At 38.7% G+C, this 25,954-nt stretch overlaps 1 protein-coding gene across 5 annotated transcripts in view; it reads left to right on the top strand.

Moving 5' to 3' along the window:
- Nucleotides 1-5,148: 5,148 nt before the first annotated feature.
- EPB41L2 (erythrocyte membrane protein band 4.1 like 2) overlaps nt 5,149-25,954 on the top strand; it is a 95,694-nt gene continuing 74,888 nt past the window's right edge. For all 5 annotated transcript variants that reach the window (XM_083379931.1, XM_083379932.1, XM_083379933.1 and 2 more), the window contains exon 1: nt 5,149-5,180. The gene's annotated coding sequence lies outside the window, so the exon portion shown is untranslated. The remainder of the gene's footprint in view (nt 5,181-25,954) is intronic.

The following is a 25,954-nucleotide window of genomic DNA, read 5'->3' as shown; positions in this document are numbered from 1 at the left end:
TGGCACCCTTAACTTAATATTTGGTTGCACACCCTTTGGAAAAAATAACTGAAATCAGTTGCTTCCTATAACCATCAATAAGCTTCTTACACCTCTCACCCGGAATTTTGGACCACTCTTCCTTTGCAAACTGCTCCAGGTCTCTCTTATTGGAAGGGCGCCTTTTCCCAACAGCAATTTTAAGATCTCTCCACAGGTGTTCAATGGGATTCAGATCTGGACTCATTGCTGGCCACTTCAGAACTCTCCAGCGCTTTCTTGCCATCCATTTCTGGGTGCTTTCTGACGTATGTTTGGGGTCATTGTCCTGCTGGAAGACCCAAGATCTCGGACGCAAACCCAGCTTTCTGGCACTGGGCTCTACAGTGCGACCCAAAATCCTTTGGTAATCCTCAGATTTCATGATGCCTTGCACACATTCAAGGCACCCAGTGCCAGAGGCAGCAAAACAACCCCAAAACATCATTGAACCTCCACCATATTTCACTGTAGGTACTGTGTTCTTTTCTTTGTACACCTCATTTCATTTTCGGTAAACAGTAATGATGTGCTTTACCAAAAAGCTCTATCTTGGTCTCATCTGTCCACAAGACGTTTTCCCAGAAGGATTTTGGCTTACTCGAATACATTTTGGCAAACTGTAATCTTGCTTTTTTATGTCTCTGTGTCAGCAGTGGGGTCCTCCTGGGTCTCCTGCCATAGCGTTTCATTTCATTTAAATGTCAACGGATAGTTCACGCTGACACTGATGCTCCCTGAGCCTGCAGGACAGCTTGCATTCCTTTGTAACTTGTTTGGGGCCGCTTATCCACCATCCGGACTATCCTGTGTTTTAAACTTTCATCAATTTTTCTCTTCCGTCCACGACCAGGGAGATTCGCTACAGTGCAATGGGTTGCAAACTTCTTGATAATGTTGTGCACTGTGGACAAAGGCAAATCTACTGTAGATCTCTGGAGATGGACTTGTAACCTTGAGATTGGTGATATTTGTCCACAGTTTTGGTTCTCAAGTCCTCAGACAGTTCTCTTCTCCTCTGTCTGTTGTCCATGCTTAGTGTGGCACAAACAGACACACAATGCAAAGACTAAGTGAACTTCTCTCCTTTTTATCTGCTTTCAGGTGTGATTTTTATATTGCCCACACCTGTTACTTGCCCCAGTTGAGTTTCAAGGAGCATTACATGCTTGAAACAATCTTGTTTACCCACAATTTTGAAAGGGTGCCAATAATTTTGTCCGGCCCATTTTTGGAGTTTTGTTTGACATTATGTCCAATTTGCTTTTTTTCCTCCCTTTTTTGTTGTGTTCCAATACACACAAAGGGAATAAACCTGTGTATAGCAAAATATGTGTTCCTGCAATACTTTTCTGTGAGAAATACTTGATTTTCTGGAAAAATTTCTGGGGTGCCAACAATTTTGGCCATGACTGTATGTTAAATATACATCAAATGATAATATGCTTCCCTACAAAGTCAATTCTTGCTCAATGACAGACCAAGGAGTTAACTCGGAAAGGCAAGAGGAAAATCTAGAAGAGATCTGTGCAACTTGTAGAAGGGAAAAGCCCACACTGATAAATTAAAAATCTTTGTGGTCTGCAAAGGAATGCTGGTGGGCTAATCAATGATTTGGTGACTAGAGGAGCATCTACAGTGTTGGAGTTCGTGGTCATGGTAAGCCATGGAGGCACTAGGTAACATGACTTTCAGGGCAGTGGTGGTGATTTTATTACTTTTAAAAAAAAGTCTGTGCTTTGTCCAAGGGTGCTTGGTAGGCTGCATGTACAGGCCTGGTCTAGAATTTATTTTGGAGCATTCAACTATCTAGAGCAGGCATGTCAAACTCATTTTGTTTGAGGCAACTTTTTATAAAAGAATTGCCATTAATTTGTTTTAATAAAATAATTTAAATCAATTTGTCACTTGATTTCAAATTAAATGAATTATATTGGTTGACAATGAGATTTTTTTTAGTACAATTGCCAAATGCAACAAACTGGTTTTAGGTATATGTTACTGGAAGGAAAAAGCAATCCCTGCTGCGTTACTGATCCCAGAGAAACATTTGCATGTATGCAGGTATCCTTAGAGTGCCATAGTTATGGATGAGAAATATTGGTTGCAAAGTTGGCATTTCTGGATGTAATACACATATTTTGGACTTATTTTTGTTTCTTTGCATGTTTGATATTTTTAAAAAGGCATATGCTACTGACTACGCTTATGCACATATGTAACATGATCACTGCTTGTCCACAATTTTACTATACAGATAATACCACCAGAAATTATTTTAGCCTTTTTAATAAATGTTTTTATTGATGTTAAGCTCACCAGGGAAAACATCATATATTGTTATGTATATACTAGGTTAATTATTTAAAGACTGAAGTGCAACATAACTAAATTCTAAATAATCTATTTTTCAAAACACACAACAGTCCAAACAGTAAAAATAAAGTCCAAATTAAGAATATTTCCTTCTTAAGAATTGTTTAGATTCAAAATAGTTTTCAAGAGTGTACAAAAGATACTATTTTTTCTAGAATCAGCTAAATTAGACATATTACATTGAGACAAATGTTTCTCATTTCTTTCCTGTTACCTTTGATTTCATTGCAGAGGAGTTAACATAAGAAATAATTATTTTGTTATCTAATTTTACCTTCCAAAAGACAGAGATGAGCAATTGAAAAACTGGATAATTGCCAAGCCCACGGGGACACTGCAGAAGGTCCTGGACGAACTGCTAACCTATGAAGCGACCGGCCAACGAGAACCCCCCCCAACAGCAACGGCGCGGGTGGATCAATTCACCAGGGAAGCCTTGTGGATGGTGGAGGGGAGGACTACGAATATGAAACCGACATTGACGAAGTCACCCAAAGGTTCGGGAGAGCAGCTATCAGGACCGACTGTCGTGACAACCCCGACCGGTACAGGAGACCGCCAATGACTCCAACAACCCGAATGCAGAAGGACGGAGTCAACAGGCGCAAAGACACGGAAATAAAGTGCAGCAGCTGTGGGGGAATTTTTTTTTTTAAATTCCATTTATATCCCGCCCTTCTCCAAAGACTCAGGGCGGCTTACAAGCTTAGCAGTAGCCTTCATTCTATCATCCCAGAGCCAGGTGCCGGTTCCGGAATGCCAAATGCAGAAATTGTGGCAAGACCGGCCACATCCAGGTGATCTGCAGGAGCAAACCGCGGGACAACCTCAACGACATCGATGCCTGGGGGCCAGGTACTGGTCCACGGACCGGGGGTTGGGGACCTGTGCTATAGAACTCCTGAATTGGTATCCAGAAGTGAAAGGAACCTGTGTGAGGCGAAATGAGTTCAAAAAATTCCTACCAAGAAAGAGTTGTAAGTGTCCAGCTGTATGATAGGGTTGCATTCCACTAATACTTGTTTGTGACTTGAGCATCCTCCTGGATTCATCGGTGGAAGCCATGGTGCTTTTGCTCAGCTCCAGCTGGGGTATCACTTATGGCCTGGTTTGGACCAAGATGTTCAAGAGACATGCCCTGATCCTCACAGAACTAGACTGTTTCATCCTATTCTACACAGGACTATCTTTGAATACAAAATGGAAACTACAATTGATCCGAAATTTGGTGGCTAGATTGATAGCTAGGGAAATTTGCCATTGTAGAATATTTATTCTTAGATCTACAGGTTACCAATACTCTACCTACAGTTCAAAATGCTGGTTGGCTATTTCTAAACCCTGGCACCAGGATATACTCAGAATTGCTTTAACCAAAGGCATTCTGCCCATCCAAAATGCCCTATGGAGAATCCTGCTTCCTCCTGCACCCACCAGATTGGTGGAGTTCAGACAAAATGTCAAGCCCTCTTAATAGGAGTCACTGCCCCACCTCCTCTATCTTAGAAATATAGCTGGTCCCAACTTTCCTTTTATTCAGAAAAAAAGTTATGATTATTTTTTAATGTGTGCCATTGTGTTCACAGAAATAAAGTCTCAATAAAAGTTATCTTATTTATTGACTGGATTTCAAGATACCAGAGTCCAAGAAAGGGCAGCTTATATAACACGTGGGTCATTATTATATTAAAATTCATTTTATGTAACTTTTCCCCTTTTTGAATTTTGTGAATCGTTCAGAATCCTAGCGATTGAGACGACACCCTGGAACCAATGAAACTAAAAAATATTATTAAGTGAGCTAACAAAGACTGCTGCTTCGTCCCCATTGGGTTGAAAGTATCTCACATGGCTGCATTTCCAGTCATCCCGAGGGCAATGCATATAGCAGCGTTTCCCAACCTTAGGAACTTGAAGATGCGTGGACTTCAACTCCCAGAATTCCCCAGCCAGCATAGCTGGCTGGGGAATTCTGGGAGTTGAAGTCCACGCATCTTCAAGTTCCTAAAGGTTGGGAAACGCTGGCATATGGGACACATCGGTTGACATAAGGCAGGGCTCTTGAAACTTGGCCCTTTTATGACTTGTGGACTTCAACTCCCAGAATTCCTCAGCCAGGTTTGCTGGCTGAGGAATTCTGGGAGTTGAAGTCCACAAGTCATAAAAGGGCCAAGTGTAAAGACCCCTTGACATAAGGCAAGCGACATTAAAAGCTCCCGACCCAAGAAAACTCAAGTCTCCGCGTTGTATCCCGGATTTGCCTCCCGCCTAAATTTTGCAATAAACGATTTGGCAGGAAAGAGGAAGCGCCGAGCACTTTTAAGTCGCCAATTCACTTAAGGGCAGCTTGTTTCCTCCCCGCCCGCCCCCCCCTTTTTTTTGCATTTCTCGTCCCTCACAACAGAAAACAATAAGCCGAAGACAGCGCGCGGCGCCCCCGCGGGCCCGAAGGCGCGGTTCTTCAAACTTCAAGTCTGCCGATTGCTGGGCGTGGCTTCGAAAAAAAAAAGCAGGAGGGAGGCAAGCAATTGGCCACGTTCGTGATTGATGGGCCACGGGGAAAAAAAAAACACAAACAAACCCCAGAGGGCATAGGTGGGGGGGGGGTGGGGGGGTGTCGAGAGCTGTCCCAAGCCCTCGATTGGCTTCGAGACGCCAAGGGGGCGTGGTTGCGGGCGGAGGCAGTTTAGGGCCGGGGTGGGGCCGACGGCCTCGGCCAGGGAATTTCAATTTTGAGTCAGACTTGAAAGAGACGGTGCGCGGGGAGCGAGCAGGCGGAAAGTCGGGTAGGGAAGCGACCAGCGCGGGCAGTTAGAGCCAGTCTGCCTCGTCCGCTCTTGGCTTCGGCGGGCTGAGCTCGGGGCTTGGCGTCAGGCGCCTTCTCTTCCCTTCAGGGGGCTCGGAGTGGGGAAGGCGTGAGGCGGGCAGCGGGGCACGGAGGGAGCGGGAGAGGCGGAGCGCGGAAAGGCGCTCGGCTTTCCCCTTTCCTTCTTCCAGCGCCTGAGGTGAACGGAGGTCCGTTGGTTCTGCTCCCCCGGCAGCGGTTAACTGCCTCTGAACGGAGGGGCGGCTCCCGTTCCTTTTCAGCCCCAGGCTCGTGTGGCGAGCCGAGCGCTGCTCCTGCTCCGCTCTCCGCCCTTCTTTCCCGCCCGTTCGCCTCCTCGTCCTCTGGGCCAGACCGGTGATGTAGTTCGGCGCCGCCGCCTCCGCCTCAGCGAAAGTCATCCCGGGCTGAGAGGAAGATTGGGGGCGGCAGCAACTCCGCCGGGAAGACGCTTGTCCGCTCGGCCTCGGGAAACCCCTTTCCCTTTTGGCGTGGTCCAGCGAGAGGGGGGGTGGGTGGGTGGGAGAGACGGACGACCAGCCTCGCACCCTGGCCGAGCCGGGCTCTCGCTCTCGGCGAGTTGCAGCGCGGTCGGTGGGATGAGACGCAGAGATACGCGTCGGCCTGGAGAGGCTTTTTTTTATTTTTTTCGCGCCGAGGCTGAGGCAGCTTCACTGCCGCTTGCAAAAAAAAAAAAAAAAAAAAAAGCTCCTGCGCCGTCGGAAACTTCCTTGAGTTAAGTTGTTATCCTGGAGCCGGCGCTCGTCTCGTTGCAATCGTCCTCTTTTTTTTTTTTTTACACCTTGCCGCGTGTGTTCAAACAAACACCCCAAAATGCGCCCTGGAGCGAGTGAGAGAAGGAGCGGCGGCGACACGTTTTTGGGAAGTTCGCCCGCAAAAATCTCAGGCTCGTAACTTTTATTAGGGAAGCCGCTGCAAGTGGGAAGTGGGGAGATCTGTCATCTCTGGTTTTTTTTTTTTACACATTGGAGACGGCTGCTGTGGTTCGTTTTGGGGAGGAAAAACCGCCGGGCAAGATCACCGTAAAAATGTTTCGTTTTTTTTTAAGAGGGAATGCAGGAGTATTCTATGAACGCAGCTAACATATGAAGCATCGGAGTTATTTTAAAAAATGGTATTTCTAACCGTTTTGGAAAAATATTACAATATTTGTGGGGCTTATATCCTATCTTTTCTGCAGGAGGCCAAGATAGTGTACAGTAGGTAGTGCTCTCCTCCCAATTTTTTCTCACAACAGAAACTCTTACGAGATAAATTGGACTGAGAAAATTTATCCACAAAGCTTTGGGTGACACTGTGCTTTTAATTTGGGCCTCTCCAATTCAACATCTACCATCTTCACAATTATGCATACATGATGCTCTTTAAAAATCTAAAACCCACAGTAACACTCTTACAATGATGTTTGTAAGTTTTTCTTTTTGTCCTGATAATCTAAATACTGAGAGGGTGGCATTATACCACAGGTTTTATTCAGGATGAATCCAAACATTTTTCTACTGGAAAACAACTTGTCCCTCTCCCCAAAAGTAGTGGCGCTTGTAAAATCCTAAATTTAATTTCTGAAATTTAAAAATGAATATTAGGAGGACACATTTGGTATTAGATTATGCTAACGTAAGCCTGAATCAATATCAGGACATGTACATAGAGAAATGATTACTCAGGATTGTATGCACAATCTGCATTGCTTCGGTTAGAAAGTGATAATTCTGGTTTAGGGTAGGTGATATAGGGTAAGTGAGATGGAGAAGACTGAAGTCACTAAGATTTGGCCTCAACCTGATGAAAATGTTAGCTTCGTACTTTGAAGAGTGAAGACTAATGACTGTTGTGTCCCATTTTTTAATCTTACCTAGCTAATTGTTTTTCATTCATGCAGGATATTCCAGGCTAGGATGTTGTATGGTATGAGAAAATGTAATGGATGGAATACAAAAGCTGTGATTTGTTTATTTTATAATGTTAATGGAGAAACATTGTTTCTGGATAGTTGATAAAAATGAAAGTTTTAGGCTAGGGTACTATGAAGGATTGTGGAAATATAGATTTTTTTTTATTTCAACAGAGCTCTGTCTAGATTGGCTTCAGTTCTGAATCTCAAAGGATAAACTGAACTCATATCTTTCTATTGTGACATACTCTAATAGGTACAAATGCAAAATACAAAGGGTTTTGTCTTTATTAGCTTGCCTTTATATTTGCCTTGTTTGATTTTTTCAGACAATTTTTCTGTAATTTAAACTATCTTCTGTCCTGGAAAAGGCCCAATGTACATATCTACGGATATTTCATGTAAGAATGTACTGCACTTTAGTATAGATGTGGCTTGAACACTTACTTTGCCACACCCTTTTTTCCTGAATTTTTGTCTGTCTTGTCTAATGAAACATTTTTTAAACTTTGAACATAGAATTGTTTTGTAAACTTTCAATTATTTTAATGAATATATTATCTCAGTATAGTTTATTTATTGGTTTGAAATTTAGTCCAGCTTGTTGATCAGTAGTTTTTGGATTAAGCTTAGAACATACTGGAAATAAAACTTCAGTCTTAAGTACAATGATTTCAAAATTATTTTTTGGGGGAAAGGATTTGATTATTATACAATCACGGTAATAGTTTTTGAACGTAAGCAGCTTGTGCAGCCATAATTATGAGCAATTTTGTTCCCTCTCCTGGGAATTGGTTGAAATTTAGTAAACATACAGTACAGAGACGTAGTGTAACTAGGTAATAGAACAGATAAAAATTGACAAGTGTATTTCAGTTAATGCAAGTTTTATAATATCTCCAAATTTCTGAAAAGTTAATAATGTTCAGATGTAACATGAGCTGATCTACTGTAAACAGCAAAAATACTGCTGATTTATAGAGATTTTTTAGAAAAATCTGTCATAAAAGAATATATTTCTAGGAATTATTTCAAAATTTTATAGTACTGAGTGTCCTTCAAGATCTGCAACATATTGATTATGTGCCATCAAGTCAATGTCAACTCTTCCTGACCACATAGATTTTCTCCATGATGATTGTCCCTAACTTTGTTCTTCAGGTCCACTACCAGTATCTTCTACAGAAGCATTAAAACATTCTTCCAGGTCTACAAATGGGATTTTTTTTATTATGATTGGACTATTATAAGTATTTGGGGTAATTACCTGATTTGGGATGTATGATTGAGTTCCGGGTTAGGGAAAAGTAAACTTATTACCTTCCATTGTTTGAAGAGGAGGAATAAAATGCCACTCCTTTTGAGACTGTTTACTTTAATTGTCTTACTTTCCCTGTTTACACACAAAGACAATGGAAAGTGTAATGAGGCCAGTGAAGCAAAAAAGGATCCCCCCCTCATGTAGGTGTAATTCTGAAATAAACATATGTAAAGCCATATTGTTCTTATATTCAACTTTACTGAAACAGAATGTTTCTTTTAAAACTCTAGGGAAGTTTGATTCTTTTATGCTTCAGGAGACATGTCTTTGATTCTTCTAGTTTGAGAAGGAAACAGCTCACCTGCATGTGCTGAGAACCACAGAATGCCATCTTGCCCAACCTCAGATGGCCTTTTTACTTTCTATATGGAATGCTGTCATTTCTGATATTAGTGAAGCATTTATAATGGCATCTTTAAGGTCCTTAATGAAGATCTGCCTTTTCATAAGAACTTATCTATATGAATGTTGCATGAATAGTTTCCATGTTTTTCTTGTTTCCTCTCCCATCTTTTAAAATGAATACTATTTTTATTCTGCTTTAACCTACTATATTAAAAAGTAAAGATTCAAGTTGAGCTCGATTGTGGGTGACTGCATGGGCAAATGTGTGTTATTTTCTTGACAGTCACATGAAAATGTTTTGTTACTGTCTTTTCCAAGGATGCTGATAAGCCTAGCCTAATTTGGTGGTCTTTCACTGTCATCCAGAATTAGGTGCTATCTGGGCATATTGTATTGTTACAGTTCAAGTTTTCTGTTATAAAACATACTGACATTTGCAAAAAAGAGCAATGCATAAAATATTAAATAGAATGAAGGTATCCATTCTATTTTTATAGTATATTTGGTGTTGTCAGAAATCAGAGCAATATTAGATCTCCAGGAGGTGTGTTTTTCATATTTAATTAGAAAATGTAATTTTACATTCTTTGTGATTCCAGCCTTTGTGTGTGTGTGTGTGGGGGGGGGGGGTGCCATCATGCTATGCTGTTGAGATTTTATTATAAATGCCATATATTTGTAATTGTATTTTCCATCTCTTTTTTTACCATTTTCATTTAATACAAAAATCAATTCAGGATGAAAACAGAATAGCTGTATAATATATTTTGTAGCATTAGGGACATCTTTCTAGAAATCTAATATCTTTACTATCTAATTCTGTTATTTAGTATAATAAAAACATATTTACATTTTTAACATAAAAGGTAAAGGTAAAGGTTCCCCCGCACATGCGTGCTAGTCGTTTCTGACTCCAGGGGCCGGCGCTCATCTCCATTTCAAAGCCGAAGAGCCAGCGCCTGTCCGAGGACGTCTCCGCGGTCATGTGGCCGGCATGGCTAGACGCCAAAGGCGCACGGAACGCTGTTACCTTCCCACCGTAGTGGTCCCTATTTTTCTACTTGCATTTTTACGTGCTTTCGAACTGCTAGGTTGGCAGAAGCTGGGACGAGTAACAGGCGCTCACTCTGCTATGCGGCACTCGGGATTCGACCCGCCAAACTGCCGACCTTCTGATCGACAAGCTCAGCGTCCTAACCCACTGAGCCACCGCGTCCCTTTTATTTATTTTTTTCTAATTAGGAAGCAGAGGTTAATTCAATCTGTCCCTAGGTTTAACTTTTCCCATTGTATTCCCTTTGATGTGTCTTAGAATTTTTACCGATTTCTTAAAGTTGTTTCTTCACATTTCTCACATGCATGTTATGAGATTTGTTTATTAGATTTATTTCGTCGAAGAATTCAATGCAGCATAAAAGACACTTGGCCTATAATTGTTGACTTTCAAGAAGTTAAAGTTAGAATACAGGTAGTCCTTAGAGAGATCACCTGGCGGTGATTTAGACCAGACATGTCAGATTCACGACATCATGTGATGTCGCGCAAAGTATCGGGACAGTTTTGCCATTGCCGGCAATGGGGTGGGTGTGTCTTCCACGTGACGCATCTGGCCCGCAGGTCGGCAGTTTGACACCCTTGATTTAGACTATGGAAGGGTGAAAGTGGAAGAGATGACTTGCTATGTCACTGGAAATCCACATGTTGCATTGCTTGAACTATCTTCTAAGGAAGGATAACTGAGAAATGTGTTACCGTTGTCTTTATATATGCACAAAATAATGTTAGGGATTTTTTAAAATATAATTTGAAGTAGATTGAATCTGATTTTCAGGAAACCTAGTAGTAGGCCTGCAATCTAACCTTTGCCTTTTTCACATGTATTCCAAATGGCAGCATCATACTTGTCAGCATAGTGCTGTATGATCAGAAAGCTGTTCTTTTGTTTCCTGTTGATGGTTTGCTTCCTTTGTCTTGCATAAGTAGTTTTGTTTTTAAACATTTGAGATATGCTACTAATATTATGATTATTTTTCTTTATTCAGCAAGTGTTGAAACTGATTACAGTGCACATTTGTTGAATGCACAGATGTAAGTTGCTGTGCATTTAAACTGGTTATGGATTACATCTTGCATTTGCATTAGAAAAATCAAAAGTTAAGGAGGTTGAGAAACAGTTTTTGAGATACTTCTATTGGAACAAGATATATTCTTCTTTGCTTTTGCACTCTCCTGTGCTGTCTGGAAAAATTGTGTTACTTTTGGAACAAAGTTTATGTGTTGCCTGTGGGGCTGCCACAGGAAGAAGAAGCTAGCTAAAACACTTTCTTACTCTTATTGGTGTGGGAGTCTTTTCATTCATGGCATTCCCAGTTTCACTAAAAGATACAGAGCTTTTTTGCAATTTGGAAAGTTCTTGCTAGACCATCAACTATACTACTACTCTACTCAATGCAGGAGTCTAAATTAAAATACCTCTGACAGATGGATGTTTAGTTGCTTTAACATATTCAAAGAATTAGACCTGTTGGATTCTATTGAAAGCAACTATCCTGTTTTTCTCAACTGGTACAAATTGTATTTGTTTTGTCATAAAATCAAAATGTTTTACTGCTGGTAAGAAATAAAATGAATCCTGAAATCTAGTGTTTTGTCAAAGCGGTGTAACATAAAGAAATTTCATTCTTGTATCTTAAAATGCATAATAATGAGCAAAGTTTTAACCACAATTAGTTCAGCAAGCCATCATGATTTACATGGTATATAACTCACAATGGCTGGACTATGACAACATGCTTTCTGAAAGAAAGCATTTGCTTTTTGATGTAGCATAAATTTCTTGTCTGTTAAGTTGGCCCATTGAAAAATAACATGGTAATTAACTTCACAAAAGTTTACTATCTTTCATTGAATTTGAAACATAGATAGTCCTCAATTTACGACCACAATTGAGCCCAAAATGTATGTTGCTAAGTGAGATATTTGTTAGTGAGTTTTGCCTCATTTTAGAATCTTTCTTGCCTCATTTTAGAATCTTTCTTGTTAATCTGGCTTTCCCATTGACTTTGCTTGCCAGAAGATTGCAAAAGGTGATCACATGACCCCAGGACACTGCAACCATGATAAATATGAACCAGTTGCCAAACATCCAATTTTTTTTATCATATTACCATGGAGATGGTACAGCAGTTGATAAGTGTGAAAATGATCATAAGTCACTTTTTTCAGTGCCATTGTAACTTTGAATTGTCACTAAACAAACGGTTGTAAGTCAAGGACTACCTGTAGTTTTATATTGTATATGTAGATTTGTATCTAATAAGCAGTCATACTTTTTATATAGTTAAATTCAAAATGTTTGTATATTCATCACTGTTGTATGAACATTTTTTTCCCAATAAATAACTTCCCATAATTGCATGTAATTCAAAAGGAACCCAAGTCAGGCTATTCCTGAGGTGATGCTAGTTAATTCTGTAGACATGACAGCTATTGTTTACCAAAGAATTTTGCTGGATAATTGGAGGGGTAACCCAAACTGTCAGATAATGATGTACTCTGTATACAGTAAGTACTAAATGCTGGCGGTGAGTGTGTACATATGCTAAGAGTTGCGTGCTTACCAGTTCTATAGCAATATGAATAACGGAATCTGCTTGTCCCATTTATTTATTTTGCAATTTTATTCAAATTTTAATGGGAAATAATCCATAAGTGGAAAATTTAAAATGCAAAGAGAAAAATTCAAGTACAGATTTGCAAGTGTTCCTTTACATATTTATCAGTGGTGGATTGCAATACATTCATTTTTTAATGGAAATGTGTATGTTGAATAAGCAATCTGAATGACAATAATAATACTGAGTAAGGAATGTAAACAATGTTAGCATTATTGTAAACAGCTCAGAGGGTGCTGTAAAACACAATGGAGTTGTATTTAAGTATAAGTTCTATTGCTGTTATGTCTTTCTGAATAGCTGTATTGCTATTGGTTGTGAGTGATGAATCTTTAAAAATCTTTGAAATTGTATTTCAATCAAAGAAAAAATAAGCACATGTCTGAACAGACTTTACTGAAAGTAATTTATCAGGGTATTTGCATCTTACCAAAATTTTAGAGATTTGGTTTTTTTAGATCCAGCAGAAATATGGATGAGGTGACAATGTTGACACAGCATGCTTAGATTTTCAAACTTTTTCACCAGTGCTTAAGAAAATTTAATGTTCGTGGAATTGTAAAAATTTCTTGGAGAAATTTGATTTGATTTATACTGTTTCTTTACATTTGGAGTCCTAGTGGACAATCACTTAAATATGAGCCAGCAGTGTGCCGCAGGTGCCAAAAAGCCAGTGCAGTCCTAGGCTGCATTAACAGAGGGATAGAATCAGGATCACATGAAGTGTTAATACCGTATTTTCCGGCGTATAAGACGACTGGGCGTATAAGACGACCCCCTACATTTCCTGTTAAATTATAGGGTTTGGGCTATACTCGCCGTATAAGACTACCCCTCTTCCAACGCACACCAAATAAAAATTAAAAAACATCACATTTGATTTTAATATGGTAATTTTAATTCAAATGCTTATGATATGCAGGTACTTAGTAGGAAAACTGTCACTTATAAACATAAGGCTGTTTGTCATCAAACATGTAAACATAAAACAGTGCAAGTGGATTAAACTTTTCCTAATTCACTCTAAAGCTTTCCCTAAAGGGAGATCCACTCCAGGTTTTCCAGCCCGCCCGCCCAATTCCTGAGTCAAATGTGTCCTTAGAGCTAAGCAGCTGCTCTGGCTGCTGCATTCCCCATCTGCCTTTCAAGTTGGGATAGACTGCAGCTGCTCTTCAACTTTAGAAGGAAAGACGCCCAGACCCCAGCCTGTAAAAAATCACAGACTGCAGCTTCTACTCCAATTGGTCCCGCTTTCCCTGCGCAGACCAAATGGGAGATCGGCTCCAGGTTTTCCAGCCAGCCCTGTCCCTAAAGTTTCAGCACCTGGCGTATAAGACGACCCGTGACTTTTGAGAAGATTTTCATGGGTTAAAAAGTCATCTTATACGCCAGAAAATACGGTACCATTTTATAATGCCCTGAGAAGACTGCAGTTGGAATATTGCATCCAGGTTTGGTTGCCATGATGTAAAAAAGATGTTGAGACTCTAGAAAGAGTGCAGAGAACAAAAATGATTAGGGAACTGGAGGATGAAACATTTGAAGATTGGTTGCAAGAATTGGGTGTGTCTAGTTTGAGGAAAGAGGGACCCGGTGGCTCAGTGGGTTAGGACGTTGAGCTTGTCGATCAGAAGGTCGGCAGTTTGGCGGGTCGAATCCCGAGTGCCGCGTAACAGAGTGAGCGCCTGTTACTCGTCCCAGCTTCTGCCAACCTAGCAGTTCGAAAGCCCGTAAAAATGCAAGTAGAAAAATAGGACCACTCTGGTGGGAAGGTAACAACGTTCTGTGCGCTTTTGGCGTCTAGTCATGCCGGCCACATGACCACGGAGACGTCCTCGGACAAGCTCTGGCTCTTTGGCTTTGAAATGGAGATGAGCACCGGCCCCTACAGTTGGAAACGACTAGCACGCATGTGCGGGGGAACCTTTACCTTTCCCTTTAGTTTAAGGAAAAGAAGGGACTAGGAGTGACCTGATAGCAGTTTTCCAATATCTCAGGGGCTGCCACCAAGAAAAGGGGTCAATCTATTCTCCAAAGCATCTGAAGGCAGAATAAGAAGTAATGGATGGAAACTAATAAAAAATCAGAACCAACCTAGAACTAAGGAGAAATTTCCTGACAGTTGGAACAATTAATCAATGGAATGACTTGCCTCCAGAAGTTGTGGGTTCTCCAGCTGGAGGTTTTTATGAAGAGATTGGACAACGACTTGTCTAAAATGTTATAGAGTTTCCTGCTTGACCTCCAAGGTCTCTTCTAACTGTTATTCTATTGTTTAATCAACTGGAGATAATAACCCTCAGAGCAAATTTTTGGTATGAGGATAAGGGAGAATCAAACGTGTCAAATTGTATTAATGGCTATTTACTTACATAATGTTAAATGTAGCCACCATATATATACCAATTATAAACATACTCATGAGTAAGCCATAAATGAGGAATCTGAAAGCTATTTAGTTTAAATTTTAGGTGTCACCATTTTCAAGCAGAGATGTTGTTTTACTATATGTAAAATAAGATAAGTGTGTTAAAATTTTTCAAAAGTTCTGATATTGTTGTCTATTTGATCGATTTTGCTCCAGGATTTAGTTCGTTTTTCAATCTAATACTTTAATTTTTTGGGAAAACTTTTGATTTAACTCCTGAAATACTCTTGAGAGATACAACCCAATTAAAATCTTTAGTATACTGCCATAGGATATATATTACAGGCTTGAAATCCTTAATGTGAAGAGTCTTTGACAAGGTTGGGAAAAAATGCAAATTTAGATATTTTGCATTGAGATATTGCACAACTGCAAGCAATTCTTTCTAGAAGGAAAATGTAAGTCATCTAAGGACAGACACCATGTTGATGTTCATTAGAGTTTCTGAAATGCTGAAAAGGAAAAGAGCCATCTGTAGGAAATGGAAGAAAGAACCTATAACAAAAGGAAGATACAAGGCAGTCTCTGGAAATGATAAGGATCAGAACAATTAAAATGCAGAACTGAACCAAAGCTTTTATGAAATGTCCCAAACAACAAGAAAGTATTTTCCTTTTTTTTAGTTATGAAAGAAACCAAAAGGAAGGCAAATAGACTGACAGAAGAAAGGGATGAATTGGAAACAGGTGACAAGACAGAATGTCTTGTTTTATATTTTATAGCTGTCTTTTTGTTGTCAGAAAAATGAGCTAGGTTGCCATCGTTATGTCTATAGTGAAAGGGTGGTGATAGTGGATTGCTACTTAGGATGGACAAAGAAAGATTTTAAAAAATAGCTAATTCAGATGAATTCAAGTCTCCTGAGCCAGATGAAATGTATCCTAAGATTCAGAAAGAATTGGGAGAGGTTAGCACAGAACCAGCATCTGTGATGCCCTGATGGTGCAGTGGTTAGCATGCAGCAGGCTAATTCTCCCGACTGCCAGCAGTTCGATTCTCACCAGCTCAAGGCTGACTGAGCCTTCTGTCCTTTTGAGGTCAGTAGAGTGAGGACCCAGATTGTTGGGGGCCATATGCTGACTCTGTAAACCAATTAGAGAAGGCTGTAAAGCATTATGAAGTGGTATATAAGTACTATTGCTAGTGCTGTCTGTACTGGTTAAGAACTCATTGAGAACTGGCAAAATTCCGAGAGATTGGAGGAGAACAAATTTTCTCCACATGTGCAAAAAACAGAAGGGACAGAAAATTGCAAACCTGTCAGCTTGATTTCTGTACAGTGCAAAGTTTTTGAGCAGATTAAGGAGCGTGTTAATAAACACTTGGATAGCAAAGCAGTAATGAACAATATGGTCTGGTCACAATAAATAATGGTGGACTACTGTAGTTTATCTCCCTTTTGACAGAATTGCTAATTTAATTGATTGGGGGACTGCTGTAGACAAATTTATTTCCTAGGATTATAATCTCCAATTCTGAAGGCATCTGTGTGGCTAACACTCCTATAATAAGAATGTTAAAATCAAAACGAGTAACATAACAATTTACTATGATAATTGCAATTATAGTAAAGTAGACATTGAGGAACAATCCAGCATCAGGCCAAAATCCATAATGGAGGCCTATTACTCAAAGTTCCACTTCCAGGACTCTCTTGATAACTGTCCTAAAACCTAATAGCATGGGATTTGATCTTGAGAAGTACGTTGCTGCAATGAATGAGAGCAGCAGGGAGAATACATGGCTCCTTATTAGTCTTCAAGAGAAGTGACTTGGAAGGAACCTATCTTTTTAATCTTATTGGGCCTGTAGAGGGTGACAACCAACACTTTCAATTATATTTAGAAAGAGTTTGTGATGTAAAGATGTAGATGCTCCTGTCATAGGATGGCAAAACAACAATACAAACAAAAGGTGGAGAACCATTTAGCGAACAACGATCCGAGGCAAGTATGGCAGGGACTGCAGCACTTAACCAACTATAAGGGCAGCACGAGGAGCATGGCAAACACCAATGCCTCGTTGGCTGAGGAGCTGAATATCTTCTTCACCCACTACGAGGTTAAAAGACCAGACCCCATAGCCTTTGCTGGCCGGCTTTCTGACTCTCAGCCACTCACCCTGTGTGAACACCAAGTGAGAGCTGTATTGAAGGCTGTGAATCCCAGCAAAGCCGCAGGCCCAGATGGGGTGCTGGGGATAGTGGTCAAGAATTGTGCTGATCAATTAGCAGGGGTCCTGACAAGGATTTTTAACATCTCCTTGCAAACGGCATGTGTACCATCGTGCTTGAAAGCAGCTACCATTGTCCCAGTCCCCAAGAAAACTGCAGTTGAGTGCCTGAATGACTACACACCTATTGCATTAACGTCTGTAGTCATGAAATGCTTCGAAAGATTGGTTCTCCAACATCTTAGGACATGCCTCCCATTGGACTTTGATAAACATCAATTTGCCTACAGGGGAAATAGGTCGACAGACGATGCCATAGCTACTGCTTTACACTCTGTAGCAAGTCATCTCGAGAAGCCTGGAAGTTACGTCAGGATGCTTTTTGTTGACTACAGCTCGGCTTTCAACACCATTTTGCCAAGCATTCTCATCGAGAAGCTGACTGACTTGAAATTCTCCCCCGCCATCTGCGATTGGATTCAAGACTTTCTTAGGGATCGGTTACAAACAGTGAGGGTCGGCTCTGCTTTGTCCACCCCCCTGAAGCTTTGCACCAGCACGCCACAGGGCTGTGTGCTTAGCCCTTACCTGTACTCTTTATACACTCATGATTGTGTATCATCTGACCCATCCACTGCAATAATCAAGTTCGCAGATGATACAACTGTGGTGGGTCTTATTACAGGTGGGGATGAGACAGCATATAGGGCGGAGGTACAAAAACTATCCATATGGTGTAGTAACAAAAGCTTGCACCTAAACATCGGCAAGATGAAAGAGATGGTGTTAGACTTCCGGAGAAAAAAGGAGGAACCTGCCCCACTTTACATCGGAGAGAACTGTGTAGAGAGAGTTTCCTCCTTTAAATTTCTGGGAGTCTACCTCTGTGAAGATCTGACCTGGAAAGTTAACACAATTCAGGTGGCTAGAAAGGCCCAACAGAGGCTTCACTTCCTTAGGGTCTTGCGGAAGAACAGGGTAGAACAACAGCTAATGACCCTCTTTTACCGGTCTACTATAGAGAGCGTCCTCTCGTATGGTATTGTGGTTTGGTATGCTGGTCTGACAGCCGCGGATAGGAAAGTATTACAGAGGGTAGTGAGCACAGCACAAGACATTGTGGGCTGTTCCCTGACACCACTGCATGACATCGCCAGGGCTCATTGCCTTGGAAGAGTGAGGAAGATTCTCAGGGATGACTCCCACCCTGGACGGTATCTCTTTACTCTCCTACCATCCGGTAGGAGATATAGGAATATAGCCAGCCGTACCAACAGGCTGAAAAATAGCTTTTATCCGTGGGCTGTTAGGCTTTTAAATGGGACATAATCTTATGCAGAATTGACTTGGGAGGCCGGTGTGTGGTGTAGTTGGTTCACATGGTGTGGTGGGATGGAGGGTTTGTTATCACTGTGTGTTGGGGGGAGAGAGCACGGGGGGGAGGGAGGCTCAGCTAATTTCAATGTACACATGTTGTACTTTGACAATAAAGGTTTATTTTTATTTATTTATAACACAGGTAGCTGAATTCTTGACCATTTGAAGTTTCTGGGTAGTCTTAACATAACTTACTAAATGTAGGTAATTAAGGCATAACTAGAAACAAGGCCTTGCAATCCAAGAATGGCCATTATTGATGCACCAGATGTAGCTGTACAAAAGCCTTTTTACCCATACCTGCTACTTACTCTTTCAGCATGAGCTGTGAATTAAAAATCTCTCAGATTACAAACCATCACTTCATGAGGAAATGTGATCCAGAAGCGAGGATTTATTATCTCTGGAACTAGAATGTTTCTACGCCCATATTCATTCTGTTTTCTGGAATTAAACCTGATCCTGTTCTTCCTCACCCAGATCATAAGAACCTCCAGGCATCTAGGTAGGATTCCTATTGGATCTCTTATTCAGTCTGGAATTGAGATGTTACAAGTATATATCATAAATGTGCTGTTGATACCTGGCTATCTTCAGTTCTACCCCAAACCCACTTCTCAGGCAGTTGCTTCAAAGGGAAGTTGAATAGGAGGAGTGAGGGTTTAAGAACTGTAGCATCTCAATCCTTTAAGGCATGACCTCTTCACCCAAATTACTATTGACTGAGATCTCCCTGTTATGAAGAAATGGAAACATTGGAAATCAATAATTTCCATTTCCAATTCCTGAAATCTGTCCAGGAGGATGCCATGTAGAGTGAAACCAAAAGCAACAGGGATCCAATAGGACTAGGAGAGTACTAGTATCTCAGATCTATTACACATCATGAACAAGAGTGATTAGTGTGATTTCAGCACCACATCTAGGCCTGAATTCAGACTAAAAAGTGACTAGTTACATTTCCTCCACAACTGAATCTGTAGTTCATTCACTACCTTCACAACAAGCTTCTATAAAAAGAGGTTTCAGACATGATCATAATTACCTAATAAGGTATATATTATATTTTGAATTCAGTAAGCCACCCAATGAATTCTAGAGATAACCCATTAATAAAATCATAAAATATGGGCTAGATAATAAACTATTAGACAGATTCATTATTGGATGAATGAATGAATCCAGAATCCAGAGAATAAATTTCTCATAATCTATAGAAAATATGGTCAACAGTAGGATAATTATTTCCTTTTCCTCAGGCAAGGAAAAGGGGAAAATTCTTATCTCTAAATAGCACCTGATCAGAGATGGAACTTTCTGCAAGTCTTTAGAAAGGCCCTAAATGTTATTGGAAGATAAGTTCGGAAGAGTTCCTATTTTTCCTATTTTTCAGCAACACTGAGACGTCCTCTGAGAATTTTCTTCCCTGTGCTATACTCAAGATTTAAAATAGCCTTCATGTAAACTGCTTGGTGCAATGTGATCTTGGGAGGGTCTTTTGGTAAAAAAAAGTGGGTTTCTGTACTCACAATATTTACTTTGTACAATACTGCACTTTCAGTTAAAGTAATTTTCAAGCACATTCCCAAGAATTGTGTTTGCTGCTTTGGAAGTTTAATATGAAAACCTGACCAGCATTCCTCAGCTATTTTAGTACTGGAACAGCAAGTACTATATTTAGTTTAAAAATCAGTTTTATATATTTCTTTTAAAAATACCATCGATCCATTGAAAACATCAGAGGAAAATATCAGATACCTTACCCACTGGCGACAGATGATGTCCACCTGTGTTTTCTTGTAGGTATTAAACAGGAATGGAAACAACACTGATCTGTGTGGTACCCTACAAACTAAGGACTAAGGAGGATCAACACCAATTGGTATTGGCCCTATAGGAAGGAAGAGAACCAGCATGATATAGGGACACCCATTCTCAATCTCTGGTACCAATCCAGAAGGTTACCCTGGTCAACGGTATTGAAATCTACCAAGAGTTCAAGTAGAGCCAGGATGGATGCACTACCCCTATTCTTCTGCCAGAAATCATCCAGAATTGCAATCGATGCCATTTCTGTCCCATGTCTGAGCCTGGACTGGAAAGAGTCCATATAATCCAGGATTCATCAACCACCACTTTCACAACCTTCCTTAAAAAGAAGGTTGGACACCAGTTGGTGTAGTGGAGCCCAGCAATAGCTTCTTGTGGAGAGAGAACCCTCCTTGAACATGGATCTAATGAGCAGATGGCTGAGCTTGCTGTCATAAGGGCACTGAATGACATGGGGTAGGCCAATAGCTGCCATGGTGGGCATGAACTCCTTAGTCACTTTGGGTTCTACTCTCAGGGAAGGCAGGTTGAAATCTTCCAGGAGTATAAGCCTGTTGAATTGCCCTGTCAACCCTGATATGCAGTTGAGAAACTCAAACGAAGAGACTACCACACAGCAGAGAGGTTGGTACAGTAGCAATGCTATATAATTATAAATATTACCTATCAAGCAGAACCTCTTAGATATATTTCCATATCTTGAGTATAATAGATATATTTCTATATCTGAGTATAACAAACAGGAAATTTTTCTCATAGTTTTTGTCTGAGAAAAAATATCTTCCCATATTTCAAAAAGTGTCCTTTAGATTATTTGAAAATGTAACAGATGGGTTGATTTTTTTCTGCCATTGCAATATAGTAAAGCAGCTTATACCATTAATCTAAGAATAAAATTCCCTGCTTCCTATTCTGTGTTATATAAATGTTCTTGTAATCAGTATATAAACCACAACTCTTTACATTTTTTTCTTATTGTCTTCCAGATTTTCAACAGTAATTCTGGGTTTATTTTGATTTCCTAACTTATAATGTTATCTATTTCTGCAAATACTAAATTGCAGCAGTTTTTTAATCTTTAGGCATATCCACCACCATTTTAGATATCAAACAAATATCAAAAGATATTATATATGAAATGTATCAGCCTGTATTCATGTAGATAGATAGTCATTGACTTACAATTTGTCACTTAGTGATTGTTCAAAGTTATGACAACCCTTCCAAAAGGTGCTTATGACCTGGTTCTAATCTTCCAACAGCCAGAGACCCTCCCCATGGTCATGTAATCACATTTTGGACAATTGGCCCTGATTTACAGCTTTTTGTAATGTCCTGTGGTCACATGACCACAATTTACAATAATTTTTTTTTTTCTGAAAACTGGTATTTACTTTTGGTTTTGGCAAAAATGCCCCATAGCAAACAATGGATTTGCTTTATAACCGCAGATTTTCTTAATGACCACCACAAAAGTAATAAAATTGGATTGTTTATGTGAGTAACCCACTTTATGCTTAATGGGCAGGCTACATGATGATTGTAAGTCAAGCATTGTAGTGAATTTTTCATATTCATGAGATGTATTGTAATTGAGTATTTGCACTTTGAAAATAGCTGGGTATGCTGATATTAAATGAAAAATTCATTTTTGATGGTAGGAAGGATTAAAAAAATAATGATAAAATTGTTTTAATAATTACAAAAGAAAATATATTTTCGTATGCCTATTATGTATGCCTATTTAAGGCAGGGTATAAATGTAATAGTCTGTAAGGCTTCTTGACATTTTTCATATATTGTTGCTAGGTTTGGATCTTAGATTGCACTATTTCTCTTTTCTTTCACAGCCTTCAGAATGTGATTAGAAACATTCCATTTTACTTTCAACTACCGGTAATTGATAATTTTGTCTGAAACAGAAATTGCCATTTTAATTGTGAATCTTCAAATGGTCTGGATTAGAATTAGAAACCATGTATTGATCTTTGCTGTTTTTGGACAAAACATAATTTAACTATGTTATTTCATAGTTTGTTGTTTAATTCAATTGAAAATAGAGGACAATACTTTTGATTTCAAAGCTGGGTTGAACTGCCTATTTCAAAATATATAAAAACAAGAATTCATTTGAAATTCCTTATTGTTGTGTTAACAATACATTCCAATATATATGGAAACTATGTAGAAAGAAAATATATTGAGGAAAGTTGGAGAAAATTTTAGATTAAAAATAAAGATTAAATTGGGTGCCTTTAATTTTGGAAGAATATATTTCAAAGAATAAATACTAGTTTGAAACAAATAGTTTAATCTAAATCCAGCAATTCATCATTTTATTGAACAGCTCTGGATTTTAATTTTTTTTTCAGAGGCAATGGTGTAATCTTTTCAAGACAGGCTGACCTGATGTGGACATGTTATTAATTTTATAAGATCTATGTTTTAATATAAATTTTCATGTCCAATATAATGTTGATGTCATTATGCCTATACTATAATCATTGCATGTTTAATAGAAAAGGCTGCAGTGGCTTACAGCTTCATAAGTCAGCCAATATTATCAACCATACTGGCATGAATGAGAGATGTAACCCAGCACAATTGCTTGCATCTGATTGGAGTAAGAAAATAAAATGCATCCTGAACAATTAGATAAAAATCAACATTTTATTCAACTACTTTGTGTTTTTAAGGCTTTGTCTCTAGCATAGAAATCAATTTTCAATAAAATAGCATCTGTCATGGCAGTTTATGAGACAATAAAACATCCCCATGTATGGTATGAACTTTAATACATCCAAAGTAAAAATAAACAAAAAACAACTAATTCAGAGTAGTTTTTATTTTTTATTTTATATTTTTATTGTGGAAGTATTAAAATGTATTCCATACATGGGGATCTTTTAAAACATACACAATTACAATCCTCCAAAATAAAAATGGATGCAACAGGCTACCCACCACATCCTCTTCAGAAAAACTCCATCTTGAGTAGCTTGTAGAATGTTAAAAGAAATGGGGCAAATCTTTATTCATTTATCATACTATAGCCACCCATCTCACTAATAGCTACCCTATTAGGGTGACTGCAATAGTGACTATATAAAAGTATACAACAATCAGATAAAATCACAAATACATAAAACAATCATTATAAAAATATTTTTAAAATATCTTTACTAAAAGAATATATTATTAAAAATTAATATAAAGCACCAACCTTGTTATAAGAGAAGACTACTCCATAGAGAATTGACTCCAAATGAAAATCATTCTCTTTTAAGAGGTAATGTTAATCCACTTGGACCAAAATTGTCTGAAATTTTGGCATGGTATAAGATAAGAGCTTTTTAGCAAAGCTTATGACTTGGCATGTGACTAGTAGTTAACTGATGAACTAGTTAAAAAATGAAACATCAGCAAGAACAAATATGAGCTAGAGGCAAATGTATGGAAGCAAGATTCATATAGTTTTGTTGAAATGAAAAGAAGAAAATGAGTACTTCTAGGTATTTATGTGGTTTAAGAGGGATATATTTTTGCAGGTTGGGATTGTTGCTGTTTATCTTTGGAAAAAAACTGACTGCGGTTCATGGTTCAAATTAAGCAGTAATCGGATTTGCTTGGTTTGGGCTTAATGTATAGTATGACTCCAGTTATTGTGATTTGTAAACCATTGTATGTGTCTTTGCTCAATGCATAACCCAGCCATTGGGATCCATTTAACAATGGTTAAAGAAAGGTAGTCTATAAAAATGATGATCTTAATGAGGGTTCTGGTATTATTACACATATGAGTTCAGTTTTAACACAGTAATGTTATGAGATTTGCATTTTTCACATGGTGACCTTTCTTTACTCTCCTTGTTTGTACCTGAATATAAAGTGACGTGTAGGTTGTAGAGAATATGTAAAAGTCACTCTAAATCAAACTATGAACTACCTTTCTAGTCCTATCTCGTGTTAACAGATTGTTATTGACCCTTTTGGTCAGAATTTTAATTTATCACCACAGCCTCCTCTGAGTTTGACCTTACATTCTTTCAGCCTTTTGCTTTGCAGCTGTGCTGGCCAACAGCCATGCTGGCTAGCTGTCATGGGAGCTAGAGCAAGAGAAGGAAACAGATTGCAAATTTGAACTAAATTTGAGGAACGTTAAAATCTTTAAAAGTTATGCTTTAGAAGATACAGGAGCTTTGGCTTATGTAGAAGGGAGAGCGTATACATTTAAACACATGCAGAGAGATAGAACAACATCATAGAGCTGCACCATATTTAGTTTTTGGTATTCTAGGAATTAGTATTTACTGTAATGGTGGGAAATCTGTGGCCCTCCCAATGTTGCAGTTTCAATTCTTAGTATCTCTAACCCAATTTTTCTCAATCTCTACAAATTGAAGGTGTGTGAACTTGAGAATTCTGGGGATTGAAATCCACACATCTTCAAATTGCCAAGGTTGAGAAACACTGCTCTGAATGCTGATTGTGCCGCAGACAATTAGGGTTTGGCTAAATACCATTTACAGGATAATACCATTTATAAAACTAAAAGTTTCTCATTCCTGTGAGATGGTGTGTACATTTATGAATAATATACATAGTCATTACCTTTTTCTTTTTGGCATGGGAAGGATCTAATTTAGTAGAAATTCTGCTTACCAAATGCTTTGTGTAACAAAATCTCAAATATTAGGATCCCTAGATATTTTGATAATATGTTTGAGATTTTAATCAGCCTGTTTACTGCCTTTTAGATGACTCGTGAAATTATTAGTTTTCCTAGCCATCAACATTAACCTTTGTTGGCTATCTAGATTTTATTCTCTGACTCAAAAGGTATCTTACTTGACAGTTTATAGTTAAGTCTAAAACTGTTAACTTTTGTTAACTTAATTATTTTATTACCCATCCAGGTAACAAATTTAGCTTGAAGACATAAATAACATAACTAAATCTTATATTTAATATCTTTTCTTTTTAATGAAATATCCTGGATAATACGAAAGTACATTTAAACACATTTTTCCCAGTTGTCCTGCCTCCTTTGTACTGTATCCAACATGCTAATTCCACTAGTTTTTTACAGTAATGTTTTTATTCAGAATGTCTAGCTGGTAAAGAAGCTTATGACAACAGGTTTAGCACATCATTGTGTAAGCTGCAATAAAATGGATGTAATAATCAGATGCATCTTTGTTTTATACTCATTAGAAGATATATTTTTAAAATAATTTAAAATAATTTTTCTATTATTTTCTCCTGTTGTGTTTGAGAAATTGCTTTAGATGCATTTATCCTGTAAACACAGAACGTGTGTTTTGTTCTATGTGACAGTCGGTGGGTGAACTGATACCTTACTTTTGTAAAATTCCTGAAATCATTTCCATGAGCTGGCCAGATTTAATGCAATTGTCATTCAAATAGGATTAAAAATATTTAGATTTAGATTTAGATTTTATTAGATTTATATACCGCCCTTTTCCCGTAGGACTCAGAGCGGTTTTCAAGGTGTTTAAAACATCAATACAAAAATTAAAAATATGTATGATAAACTTCTGTTTCTATAGGAGAAAGCTATAGAGAAGGCAGTAGTCTTCCTATCTAGCACAGTTCATTAAACTAGCACAGATTTAGAAACCAAAGCACAAGAGAATTTTTAATATCACCGTCT

The sequence above is a fragment of the Vipera ursinii genome (assembly GCF_947247035.1).
Source record: "Vipera ursinii genome assembly, chromosome: 1".
Taxonomy (NCBI): Eukaryota; Metazoa; Chordata; class Lepidosauria; order Squamata; family Viperidae; genus Vipera; species Vipera ursinii.
The sequence above is the reverse complement of the archived record's forward strand: the minus strand, read 5'-3'. Positions and strand labels throughout refer to the sequence as shown.